The following is a 15,000-nucleotide window of genomic DNA, read 5'->3' on the forward strand; positions in this document are numbered from 1 at the left end:
AACAATGATCCTCCACATGTGCTGTTCAAGTTGACCAAAGTGGTTATCAGAATTTTGCCACCCACATACATGTAGATCCCCAAGCAAATTTTTCTTCTTAAGAACGTGTGTTTTACCTCCTTCGTGGCGTACATATACAGCTGTAGGTGGTATTTGATAGTCTTGAGTTTTGACTTACATGTAACATGTAATTACATGTAATTGCATAAAAAACACTAACCAAACGAAAACTTTTGCTAGCCCTGGGAGTTGGGCTAGCAGATTTTTTGAGCACTTACTGGTAAAACAGCGACAGCAAGCTGTGAACAGGATTCAGTTTGAAGAGATTACTTTCTTCAGAAACTTTGCACCGCCTTGGCAGTGTGAGCCCACTCTTCATGGAATGTTATCGTTGAGGTAAAGTAACTGTAATTACTGGTATTCTGCTATTAAGCCATGTATGTTGCATTTCAACGGGGTAATAATCTGCAAGATTGAATGTTTGGTATTTCTTGTGTACTTAACTCTTTCTTTCTGGACCTTTCACAAGGCTAAAATGTAATGCTCTGTTAGAAGTGAGAGGACCGAGTAAGAATAGAAAGGGATCCATTCAAAGTACAACAGTAGTGAGACTGCAACAACGCCTCTTTGCCACCCATGTCATTCACCTTCTTATCAAAGCCAGAGTTACAGCTTGACGATGCAGAACCAGATCTCAAAGTGCCCTGCACACAATCAACTTCAATCAGTTTCGGAACTGAAAACATCCCATCTCTTTCTGACTCAGGAATGGACGGCCCTGGTGCAAATATATAGGAAGATGTTATGGTAGTGGCGGCTAACAGGTCACTCACATCTGCAAAGTCTGTATGCATAACAAAGAGAGTTAGGGTAAAGAACTCTCCCTACGTATGTATAACACCCATCTATTTGATTTGATTTGTTTTACTATGTTCACCATAGAATGGTGTCTGACTTACAGCGGAGTCTGATTTGACAGATTTAACTGTATAACTGAATGGTAATAAGAAATTGAAGATGCAATGAAACAATATCATTGGTAACTGGTTAATTTTTGGACTAATTAATATCATTTTTTACGTCAGTTGTTTACTCTATATAATGTAACCTGCAAAGGATCTCAAACTCAATATAGTTTGCGCATTTTCAAACATAGTTAATACTAGGGGTAATCGAAGCTTAGGTGAGTGCGTTCGATGTTTGTAGGACGGTACAGGTTTGGTACAGGTAGCAACTGAGGGGGGAGGGTGGATGGTTCTTGCGATAGGGAAATGTTATTACAGTGGAACCCCGATACAACGATCCTCGATATAATGATATCCCCGGTAAAAAGATAAACATGCTATGTCCCAGCAAAAGTTACAGTAAAATGTATGGGACAGAACCCCGATATAACGATCTTCAATATAACGATATTCCCGATATAACGCTGAGTTCTTAGTGTACCAAGCGTAAAATCTTCCCCGATATAACGATATTACAGCATCAGTACACAGATACAACATCAAATGTTTAAGTTTTGTTTTGTTTTGTTTCCCTTTTACGATCCATACCACAGACTTTGTTGTGTAACCTTGATAACGTCTAATGCTTTGCAAATTGTGAGTCATTTGATACTCATTACAAGTTTAATTAAACAATATGTACAGTAGTAAAAAAGCACATGTTAATTTTACCCCGATATAAAGATATTTTCGGTTATTTTAAGGCAATATCGTTATATCGGGTGTCTCGTTATAACGATACCTCGATATAACGATCTAATTCCACTGTACTGCATCTATGAACGTGACAACTTGTTAGACGTAATCATTAACTATTTATTTGGAATTCTGCAAGTAGACAACTACTGAAAATTACTCTAAAATGAAACTATTACTTGCAAGTCTTTTCAGCTTGTGGTATTAAAGACCTAAGATTACTTTTCTGTGCTGAACGCTTGGACAAAATAAATTCAGTTTGTTGATTTCAATGCCGTAAATATCACAAGTCATGATGAAATGGCACGCCGACGAGCGTCATATCTCGGTAAATTTACTTTGTGGCACAACAGCCGCCAAGCTTCACAACTCGATTGATTTACTTTGAGGCACAACGGCCACCGAGCTACACAACTCGGTTGATTTACTTTGTGGCACAACGGCCGCCAAGCTACACAACTCGGTAGATTCACTTTGTGGCACAACGGCCGCCAAGCAAAACAAACCGGTTTGATGCAAGCGCGAGGAGTCGCACACATTTTCCAAGGACAGTGACGAACCATGCTTAATCCAAAGTAAAATTTTACCGACTTCAGTTGACAGACCTTCAGCAATCTTTCAGCTCTTTTCAACGATGAACGATGGAAGATTATCACACCTCACCAAACGCTAGAATAATGAACGCCGACGACGCACAAATCACCACGTGCGATAAATCGTCAAAGTGAGGCAAAACGTAACCAAGCGCCTCAAAGCGAGGCAAAAGTGTGTCGACGAAAATGCAATCTCGAAAAAACTTCCCTTACAACACAAATTAGGTGTTGCGTTCTCGTACCTCGAACGCAATAAAGATTGTTTGGTCTACTGGACTGCTTTGAGAGTTGCCTGCCACCTAAACTCATTATGCATGTTTCCGTTCTTTACCATTAAATTTTAGCATGGAGAAAACAGGGGAGTTGAGACTGAGGGAGAAATGAATGATCATGAAGGCTCATTTCCAACCGCCAAAGTATCTGGAAAAAGTTCAGATTCAGAGTTCTACACTTGGACCAGTACTGGGACAGAATCTGAAGATGAGGGTGACATTTCTCCAGATGATGTTTCAGGCCCAACAAGAGAAAGAACAGAAGACGAAGATGCTACTGAGGATGAGGAGGATATGTTTATAAATATTTAATTATGTAACTTTGACCTATATGTATATGTACACCATATAAAATAATAAAGTCCTTATGATGAATAGTGTACTGTTCTTATAATTATATACATATGATGTAGAGTCGTCACTTTCATGCATTGTTTCAAGTGTTGATAGTGTTGTGTGAACTTGCATACATATATATGTACCTGCATGAGCAACAAGTTATCATAATTTATTGATCACAGGAAATAAATTTTTGTTAATCGACAACTCTTGTTTGAGCTTCGTCCTACATCCAGTGATTTTCACGTGCAACCTCATGTGAGCTGAACTTGCAATCTCTTCATTGTTTTATTTGGCAAATCACATGGCACTCTGTAATGTCCAATAGCTTGCATTACCATGTTCTTCATCTCTGTTTTTTTTCTCACGGCCACGCACAATATGTCTTGAAGTTATCTTTTCAAATTCCGAGAATGATTTCAGACGATTTTTGGGACCGTTCTAAGCCAGTGTGTGTTCGTAGCTGTTTGATGTGCATCTTCCCTGTTCTTCAAATCAATCGATTATGTGGTGCTACCAGCTTTCCATCAGCGGAGATTTGAAAGACGCTCGAATGCCAGCTTTGGGACCTACATGTAACACACCATTACCTGGTCCACAAATTACAGTTGTCTCAACAACTCATCCTTGTTGAACGAAGAGCACAAGGCCACGTTTCACTAACGGGCCAATGTAGACAATATGATGGACACTGTGCCATAGAGTTGGAGTGTCTGCTCATCTCATTGTGGTGATAGAAGTTTAATTTCTTACAGTAGATTGTCATTTTAGTGTTTGGTCTTTCAATTCTGCATTTCTTGTGGCCTTGAAGTTTAAACTCCTCTGCTTCATATTTGGTGTTTGATCTTTGAATGCTAAATTTATTGTGGCCATAGAAGTTTAACAATTGTTATTTGGGTTCTGCTTGTTTTTCTCGTGTTTTATCTTGGACTGCTGAATTTTTGTGGCCATATAAGTTTAATTATTATTTTATTGTTTGATCTTTGACTTCTGAATTTATTGGGGCAATAGAGGTTTAATTCCTCTGCTTGTTACATTGTATTTTAGTGTTTGAACTTGGACTGCTGAATTTATTGTGGCTACAGAGTCTTTAAGCTTTAAAACATAGGGACTTCCAAGAACACATGGAATAACACAGACTTGCAGCTCTGGGACCAACACTGCGCAGGAACAAACAAGAAATCATGATAACGAGAGGAATACAACACCTTGCCAGAGTAACCAGGCCTACCAGTAACAATTCAAACAATCGACAGCACAATTGCAACATCCTGTATTTGCAGTTTAATGTTTTGGAGCTGGTCATATCCACTATTACACCAAGAGTCCCAGAGAACCTGATTTCCTTGATCATTACTTCCTTGAACACCCAATCTCAGCAGGACCAGCTACATTTTGTAACACATGGAAAATGGAAATCATTGTTTTTTCTTTAATAGTCTGATTACGTGCAAACTGTATTTATCACAAAATGTTTTTCGTATGTAGTAACATAATACTGCCCTTTCCGCAGGGTCTAGTGCCGCTGCATTACTTGACGAATACGTTTCCACATATTTTTTGCCACATCTAAAGCATGGGTTTTGGTGGGTTTTCGTATCTGACACCGTATAGATTTATTGATACGGTATTCCTAGTATATAAATTTCCCTTAAACACAATGTCCAGTTTGTAAGAATCATTCCTACTATAGATGTTCTTTGATGAGGTACCCTTTCTCGAACTCCTTTGCTCAGTAAGACTGACTGGCGCACTGCCAATGAACTACAATATACATGAATTTTCACATTGGAATCTCGAGTTAGTGGAGTAACAATCAATCCGAATCCAGACAGCTTATCAAAACACTTCAGCACTCATTTTCAGGTACAAGCGGTTTTTGTATCCGTGCAGCTGCCACAGCTGCTTCGGCTAACTTACCCCCTTGGCTCATTAAGGTCTCAGAGCGATGGTCCTCTGAATGTTTCGAATGGTACATAAAAACCACACCCTCAGTTCTAGCACAGGTTTCGCAGACTCTCACAGAGCTCCTATAATGTCCGTTATTTCTATCTATTGAGATTTCCTATTTTACTGTGGCTCGCCAATGGGGGAATGCTTTCCATTTGTGAGGATGAAGTGCTCCTCTAGTCACACTTTTGCCCCCATAGACTCAACACTTTGTACTCCTGGGATGGACATATAGGTAAGTTGGGGCCCTAGGGAGGCCCACGATTGGACACAGTTCCCTCCTCCATACTGCCGCCCTGGGCCCAGTTGCTAATCCCAGATTAAAAATTAACCAAGGAGTCTATTTTTCTACTCCTAAATGCTGTTCAACGCTGATATTCACTGATATTAAGCAAAAGAATCTTTCACAAAAAAGTTGAAAACATGAAACAAAAGTTTTTGCTAATCCTGGATTAAGTTAATCGGCTTTCGAACAACCAGGCCCTGGTGGTAGGTTTTTGTTTAACTCACAAAATCCAGGAGTACCCGGGGCTGACCTTTGAAGCTTCAGTGGAGCACTTCGTCTCCCACTTCCCTTTTCAGTCACACCAAGTTGTTGTTTTTGTTGATGTAAAGTATAATAATTTTGGGTCCCCAAACATGAGGAAGTCAAATAATATATAAATTGCGAAGTATATAAGTTGGCAGCGAGTCGAGTGGTTGTACAATGTACAATGGCAAACACGTTGATTGGTAAGGCTTGATTGGTAAGGCTTAATCTGATGACAAGAGAAGGGCTATTACTAAATCGGTTGAGATTGGGGATGACGTTCTTTTTATAGTCCAGAGAACCAACAAGCTTTCTCCAAACTTTCATCCTAGAACTTTTAAAGTGGTAAACAAGGAAGGGGAACAAGTGACCGTAAAATATTATACAGATTTGAAATTTAAGAGAAATACCAGTATGTCATTCATAAAGTAGTACAACAATCTGCAAGAAAAACCATGCAGAGCTTGCTGTTGAGCAAAGATGCCAATCTGATTCAGTAAAGTCTGGTCCAATTAACACTGCGAGACCCATGGAAGTCTTTCTGAAAACCCTCTGACTTGCAGAAAGTCTCAATGTTCCGACAAGACCATCACGCACAATAAAGAGATCTTCACGTTTTGATGACTTTTTACATGCCTTGAAACAGTACTATGAAAGAAGAACTTAGTGGCATTGTAAATCCAGTGTTGTTCAAGATTCACAAACCGGACAAGGAGGGATTTACTGTCATGCAATGTTTCAAGGGTTTGCAAAGGGTTTATGTAACTTGTGTAGTATATGAGTTGGTGTACAATAATAAAGTTTGAAGTCATTTTCTGGCAACAGGTCAACAGTTCTACATATAAATTTATGTACAAACTAAACCCTAACGAGTCTTTTTTTCAGAGAAGTGAAATGCAAAGGAGGTCTGATTTTTTTTCAGTTTCAGTATACATGTATACAGTACATGTATGAAAAAGGAGAAAACATAGCAAGCATATTGTTGTAACAAGGTTTCATTTGCAAAACTGTAACAGCACAATAACCCTCTACAGAACGTCTCTCTTATTTGTATAATCCCCATACAGGATCATCTCCACAATACTAAGAGTACAGTTTGGCTCTCAGCACAGGAATACCACCCTGTTAAGACTAGTAGCATTCTAGCCTAACTGCTTGTAGCAGTGAATTATGTGCTTAGATGACTTAACGGGATATGCACTGTCGCACTAGCTGTCTTACCAGGCTATAAAATTTGTTTTTCATGTTTTTTCGTTCAAGTTTTTTTCCAGAGTGGATGCAAACACCCCTACTCACGTGTACAACCAGCCCAAGTTTATTGTATATTAGCTTATGTAATGCTTGTCAAGGTATTCATGTTATTTTGTTTTAACCACAGAGCTGAAATCCTGCAGTTTCCATGAAATCATTTACAGCAAAATTGCGGTGTTCCACAAAATATAAAAAAAATATACATTTTTGACTCAGATACTGTATTTAGACACATCCTTGTAAGCTTCCACTTAATTCGAATGTACATAGACACTCAGTTATCCAAGGAAGGAGAAAAGTACTTCAAAGTGACTAACCTTAAGTTTAAACTTGGGGAAGAGTTGCATGAGAGGTGACTTCCACCACCTACATGTACTTACAGCAGGGTTGTCCAATAAGGGCTGGAAGCTGGCCAAAACTACCGGTTAGTAAGCCATCTTCAGCTGGCTACTTCGTCTCATTTTACCCCCAGTCAAGATGAAAAATCTAACATTGCTAAATTACATGTATCATCGAAGACAGCAATTTAATTGTTGATTAACATAAAAATCAAATGTGCACTTAAGTGTTGTTGCTGCCAGTTTACATTCACAGGATTTTTAGCCTAGTTTTTAAATTTCAATTTTCTTTGGTTTTCTGGTCCCCTCCGTGACAGATTGAATAAAGGACTAAATCTTGCCAGATGTGACAGAAATAATTTTGAAAGGATTTGATAAAGAAGAGTCATCAGTTATTTAATCATTACAAGTCCACAGTAAACTAAACTAAATTTGGCAAAAGGAGCTATTTATGGTATTGTTTTCTGAGATGTCCCCTCCGTGGCATGCAAAATATTGTGGAATTACCCGTATGTTATGTGGAATATATAAAAAAAAGCTGTTTACTTCAACTACAACAGCGAAGTTCCTGTAGAAGTCTTCCAGATATTCTGCTGAAACCACCATAACCACTCTGTGCACAGTTTAAAGATTGTGTGACAAACAATCAGCAGTGAAAGCACATTAAGAAGATTACCAGGGAAGAACTAGTAGTGCTCCTCTTTTTCCAACAAGTACAGTTCTGACTGTCATCTGAAATGTCACATGATCTTCTCTTAAGAAGTGTTGACATTTTGCAACCATTTTACTATTTGTATGCTATTTCCATTGGAGGTGCAAGAGATTCTGCAGCAAAGTACTGCAGTTGTTGCAGAAGCAGAAATTGTGTGGCCCCAAAACAATCAGAGTATTCCAAATGTACATGTATGTGTAGAAAGCCAGGTCACAACAAGAAGAAACTGCACTGAACCAGTGTAAAGGACTCTACTATAAATTCCATAAAACACTGGCAATTGAGGTAGTTACATACTACAAGTGTACAGTATGCTGAGCCTACTGTACATAATCATTGAATTTTGAGTTTTTGCTCAAATCAGCTTCATGTTGTTTCTTTGTTCTTCTGCTGTTTCAACACTTACTACGGTTGAATGTAAAGAATGATAGGAATTCACATTTATAATAGGTACTTCCTGGACAAAAATAAAATTCAAAGTAACTTTCATCTTTGAGGATAATCTTACAATAAATGAAAAATACAGTATGTTATTCAATATGATCATTATGGTACATCATTGTAACCAATCCATCATCGGTGCAGGGTTTTATGCATTGTGTGGGGATGTGGATCCACAAGTGGCAAACATAAAGGTCTTGGATTCTTTCAGATACCCAAAATCATCACTGACCAAGGCAAAGAGTACGAGGAACTGACTAGAAAGCATAGGGAAAGGTGGCGACACTGCGGAGAAGAATGTCCTTGAGACAGAAACAGTTTGCGGTCATCATTTTCACCAAGGACAGCCAGCGAAGGATCAAATGAGTTCAATCCAGACTGGGTACCTTCCCTAAATTTAGGAAAGAAAAAATATCAACGTCCAAAGGACTTTAACGTTTCTGTAGAGAGATCTGAGAGAGTTGAAAGGAAACGGAAGGCTGCCATTGCGCAACAAGAGCAGGAAGCTACAAAGAAGAGAAAACTTCTAGTACAAAGCGGTGATTGCATCTGTGATTTAGACTTTGAATCTGGGGCTACTACATCAGAAACTACAGAGGAACAGCTAACTGATGGAATGGATAAAGAAAACTTTTGCAATGGACAGGGAGCGAAGTGGGAAACTAAAGAGTTCGCACATTCCTCCACACAAACAGATCCCGAAGTGGCACCAACTGCTGCATTTGAGTACAGTATTTATTTGAAAGACCTCGTGGCTATAAGGCACCTGGAAGAGATTTCTTTGATACCAACGACAAAGTGCGGTCTAATACGGGGCTGCCGTCCATCAAAGTGCTGATGACAACATTTGAACATGTTGCACCTTCCGTGAACAGGAAAAGTCTTACCCTTGATAAATTTCAAGAGTTTATAATTGTTCTGATTAAGCTACAGCTTAATGTCCCATTTCAAGACGTGGCCTACCGTTTTTTTATTTCTGTTAGTACAGCTTCAAGGTTTTTTTTCTTCCTGGATTCGGATTATGGATGCCAGGCTCTCCCCAATCATGTGCTGGCCAGAGAGGCACCAGCTGTGGCATACCCAGCCTATGTGTTTCAAATATTCATTTGGAAACAAAGTGACAGTAATCATTGACTGTTTTGAGGTGTTCATCAAAAACTTTCTAATCTACTTGCTCGAGCTCAAACATTTTCTTCCTATAAACATCACAATACCATCAAAATACTAATTGGTATCACACCTCAAGGGACAATTTGTTATGTGTCTAAGGCACGGGGAGATCGCACATCAGACAAACATCTCACTGAGAACTGTGGTTTCTTGGAGATTTAGTTACGGCCGACAGAAGTTTCACCATTTCTGAGAGTGTCGGTCTGAAGCATGCTAAGCTAGTGATCCCTGTCTTCACCAAAGGGTTGAAACAGTTGGACCCTATTGATGTTGAGGAGACCAGAGGCATTGCCAATGTATGTATCCATGTTGAGAGGGTAATAAGGCTGCTTTGCCGCAAATACACCATCGTAGAAGGCATACCAACAGATTTTCTCTCCAGTAATCACAGTGGAAAACTAGACTTCCAAGTTCCTTTAATTGACCAAATTTTGAGGGTGTGTTCAGCACTTGTTAACTTATGCCCTCCTATAGTCCCATTTGACTCTAGGTATTTTATTTTCTAATGATGGTTCAGAAATAATGGAACCAAAATTTAATAGAATATCTACAAAAATTTGGTTGTATCAACAGAGTTGATACTGTAATTGGCCACCGTACAGAGATTCTAAAAGCTGACGTTTCAAGCGTTAGCCCTTCGTCAGAGCGAATCAAGGAATTGTGGGTTACGTGTAGTTTTTATAGTAGAGTAGGGGCTACGCTATTGGTGGTAACATGGCAACATGAAAAATAGGAATATATTAGTTAAATTAAAAGCGTTTGTTAATATCCTGTGAGGGTAAAGGGTGCCAATTTGGAAGATGAATTTTTGTTCCAGATTCTTACAGCTTTCCGTCGTACCTAGATGTAGGGAAAGGATGCAGATAGCCAGTGTTTTTTGGAGTGGTTAGGGAGATTAAAATGATCAGCGACTAGCTTAGATGCATCCTTGTCATTCTTCTCAACATCGTCAAGATCGCGGAATCGGTCGCCTAGTTGTCTACATGTCTCACCAATGTATAATTTATTGCATAATGTACAGGTTATGCAATAAATGACATTTGCGAAGGTACATGTGAAACGATCAGTGATCTTAACAGATCGCTTAGGTCCCGATATCTTGCTAGTGTTAACAATGAAAAGACAAGTTTTGCATCGTGAGCGCACACATTTGAAAGTGCTGGGTTGCTCGTTAGTTTTGAGTGTGCTTCTAACTAAAAAGTTGCCTACGTTTTTGTCACGTTTGAATGAAATAAGTGGAGATTGCGAAAAGATTCTACCAGTCTCAGGATCATTTTGGAGTAATTTAAAAATAATAATTAAGAATGATACTTTTGACTGCGTGATTATGAGGATGGAAAGTGAGGGTGAATGGAATTCTGTCATTCTTATCTTTTTGTGACGTTTATAATGCTGACTGTCGATCACATTGTTGGGCGCGATGATGGCCCGCTTTGACCACAGAGACAGGATAGCCACGTTTTTGGAAGAACTGGCATGCCTCCTCTGATTTGCTGGAAAAATCGGAGTCATCATTACATAGACGTCGAAGTCTAAGAAATTGAGCATAAGGAATGGAGTTCTTGACATGTGATGGATGTGACGATGAATACAACAAATACTGTGAGAATCGGTAGGTTTGTAGTGCACACTGGTACATAGCACCTTGCCACTAATAGAAACTTTGATATCTAGGAAAGACAATGAAGTTTCCGAAATTTCCCAGGTATATTTAAGAGCCAGATTAAAAGAATTGATGGAGGTTATAAATTGATAGAGTTCTTCTCTGCTGGATGAAATAGTGCAGATGCAGTCATCGATGTACACACTGTAGCGGCCGTAGAGTTCAGGTTTGGGGCCGTTGTACTGATTAAAAAATTGATGTTCAACATATCCTACAAAAAGATTGGCATAGCTAGGTCCCATTCTCGTGCCCATCGCTACACCATTAATTTGTTTGTAATAGTTGCCAGTGAATGAAACACAGTTAAGCGGCAAAACTAGTTCGGGAAGGTGGAGGAGCGTTTCCGAGCTGGGTTCTTTGACAGAGTGTTGATTGAAAAAGTGATTAAGTGCTTGAAGACCTTTGCTATTGGGAATGACTGTGTATAGAGATGTAATTAGCATAATGCAGTATATTGACTTGACAAAGTACGTTTACTGAACAGAATGTTATTTTCTTTCCTTCACTAACCATCTTGGGCACCTGGCTAAGCTTCAATTTGATTTGCCCCAGGGAGACTTCCATAAAAATGACAGGGGGTCTCAAAACTGATATCAGCCCCTTAAGATTAGCGAAAATTGGTGGGGCTAAGTGATTTTTCACCGTGAGAGATGTGAAAGGACAATTTAAGCTTTCCCTAAAAAAGCAGACATCTTGGATCTGATAACTCTTGACAGCACTGTGAGTGAAAGAATGAAGTTCTATCAGTATCAATAAATCCCCTAGCACAAGGAATACGAAAGAATTTGAACACCCTAAGGGCATAGCACTTGGGGCTAATTTATAACGCAATTATGGATGGGGCAAGCACCCCTGTCATGTTTATGGAGACCCCCCACACCCCCCTGCCCCCCCCCCCAAAAAAAAAAAAGAAAAAAAAAACTTGCATACTATCAAGCAACTCATGCAAACAGAAAAAGAACTAATTCCCAAGTGGTATGTCGTTGGCAGTCAATATTACTGACACACACCCAATGAGCAGAACCTGTTTGTAAAATCTGTATAAATTCACCAGACACTACACTGTACATCAAAATTACGAACAGGCCCTAAAAGTTGGGCGTTGAAAGCCTTCAATTGACTGCAGCAGTACCTGAGCTTTGTGTACAATGTCAGAAGTGAGCCAGCCGGTTGGGTTTAAAATAATATGGTAGTCAGACGTTGTAAGATTTGCAAGAGGAGCTTGCTTGTTAATGTCACATTTAACAACATTGGTTACCATAACACTAATCCTTGTAAAGAAGTAGAAGTGGTAGGAGGTGTATTTGGAACAACAGGGGAGGAAGTTTTCTTACAGACTTTGCAGTACCAGGTTGTCTTGGCATTGTTTGGCATTCTCTTTACAGGGCTGAAAATTAACGAAAAAATGCAGTCACATTTTGCGATAAGATATGAAAATTTAGTCGCAATTTCGCAAATGTTAGTCACAAAATCTCCACGCTGCATTGTGTTGTCAGCGGTTTAGCAAAAAAATATGAGCCCACAATACTTGTGTGTAAAGAAACCGCTGAAAATGGTGAATGATCAAAGGAATGGAGCTGTGCATGTAACATCACAGCTAAATTACTCTACAATTATGCTATCTTCAGAGAAAATTCACAGCAAGAAACAGAATAATTTTGTCATTTATTTATTTATTTATTTTAGCAAAGTAGCAGCGAAGTGGCAACTGCTAACCCTTTTGTTTTGGAAGAGCGAAGGTGACAACAAGTCGCAAATTTGCGACTTCTCCAGATATCTTAGTTGCAAATGCTACTGTATTGGTCACAATTTCGAGCCCTGCTTTAACCCTTTCACTACTATACATGTATGCTAATTAGGCCCAAATCCCCTGGTTCCTCAATACTTAATTAGGCACCACCAAGACTTCAACACAAAATCAAAACATGCATGCTCAGTAGATTTTAATGGGATGTTACATCCCATAATGGGAAACAAATACAGTCTGATTGTTATTTTACTCGTTCATAACTTTGCCTGCAATTAATTTGTTAATAGTGTTAAGCACTGCCTCAAGAAAGTAGAGAAATGAAAAAAAAAATTCAAATTTGCCGTCATTAAAGGGGCTAGGTCACGCTATTTTAGGCATTTTCAGCACTGATCGAATGGTCATAGAATTAACTAAAATATCAAAATAACTGTTCAAAACTATAGAAGAACTATAACAAAACATAGGAAAGCCAAGAAGGGACATGGATGGACAAAACTGGAAAGGATTGAAATGGATTGAATTTGGGTAAATTTGAAAAACGTCGGCCCACTTTTTTTCAAATTTATATCAGTCTATATCAAAATGTCATTTACACAGCTTGAAAATCATTCTCAGTTGTTATGTTGCCGTGATTTTGCAAATGAAAGACTCTTGCTCTGCCAATTTGACATTTACATGTAGAGATGTAGAGCTCACAATTAACAAAATTAAACAAAATTAAACAAAATTACCTAAAATAGCGTGACCTAGCCCCTTTAATACCGGCACCACAATTGGTTTGTTGAAAAAGTACATGTAACATGTAAAGCAAAGCAACATGGTGTATTCCCTAAAAAGATTTCATAAAACAGTTAAATAGTCAATCTAAGATATTGTAGCTTGAACAGGTAAGTTCAATTAACAATTGATTCTTTGAAATCGAGGCGAATAGTGGCAGAATGTTTACTGAGCCGCTTTGCGGCAGTAAATATTCATTTGTGCACTCTAACAACTTGTCAGAAGGTACTGCCTTTGATTTGCACGTACAGATCACATTTTCATTTACATGTAGTTGGAGAGCAGCTTGACAGGCTGGAGGTTGTTTTGGTTGCTGCTTTCTCTTTCGCTTAAACTGGGGCAACCGACAGCAGTGTGGACAGTACCATAACTTTGGTATTGCAGCTGCACAAAGAGACAAACAGGAGGTGTGAAATTGTGCATAGGGACATTCCACATTACTGCAGGTGATCACATCATTATCTGCTGGTTTACGACAAAAGCAGATGCATCCACAACAGGCTTGACATCTGAAGCATTACACCTCCTTGTACAAATGTATACCAATGTCCTAGTATCTCAGGGAGAATGCATAGCCTCCACAAGGTATATAGCCTAGGAAGGACGGTGTGGTGGTGCTGCTTATCAGGGAGAATCCTCTCTATTACTATTACTACCCTGTTATTCACATTGTCAATGGCACAAACAACAAAATCACAGTGTTTCCTATCTTTGAGAGTAAACAGTTGTTGTTGTACATTGTGTACCTGATCATAATAGTTGTGGTTTCTGATGAGCTTGAAATAGCCATCTACCTTTTCCAAGCAAGAGGACTTCTTAACCCTTTCAGCCCCGATGGTGCCAAATGGCACTTATAGATTTTACTCTGTCTAACGCCAGACGATTTTACTCGTCAATGGGGAACCCCTCGGGGCTTAAAGGGTTAAGCTAACAGCGTGAAAAAACTATGTCCCCGTTTAAGGGCATACGGCATACTGTACTTATCAAAATCACAGTCTTGGGTAGACATTGGACATTTGACCTCCCCGCAGCCCAATCCACAACAATCACATGAACTCAAAAAGTCAAGTGAGGCATGGAGGAAGGGATGCTGTGAGTTGATAAAAAGTCCACCCTTCTCAACCTTGAAATTAACATGCTTGGTTGACATCATTTAAGCATATGCCTTTATTGCAATATCTTCATACTTGCAATCATGCTTGATTGCCTTTGTATTTACCTTGAACAAATGTGGGTAACAAATAGTTGTTATTGTTGACTGTGGAGGCTTTGCCAAGTTGCACTTTGAGGCAGCACCACTCATAGAGGCCCCGATCCTGCCTGCCCGATGTCGATAGAAACTCAAGCATTTTGCCCTAGAGCACGTCTTTTTCTACTAGCGCTGTCTCAGTTCAGCTGTCTTTCACGGCTAAGCATTTCCTTAGCAAGTCACGATACTTTAGATCGAGGTTTTGAGTCTCTTTTGGCATGCGTAATCATCCTGCAAACTGAGTGCTACAGGCTTAACGCTACACT

The sequence above is a fragment of the Montipora capricornis genome, chromosome 4 (assembly GCF_036669925.1).
Source record: "Montipora capricornis isolate CH-2021 chromosome 4, ASM3666992v2, whole genome shotgun sequence".
Lineage (NCBI taxonomy): Eukaryota > Metazoa > Cnidaria > Anthozoa > Scleractinia > Acroporidae > Montipora > Montipora capricornis.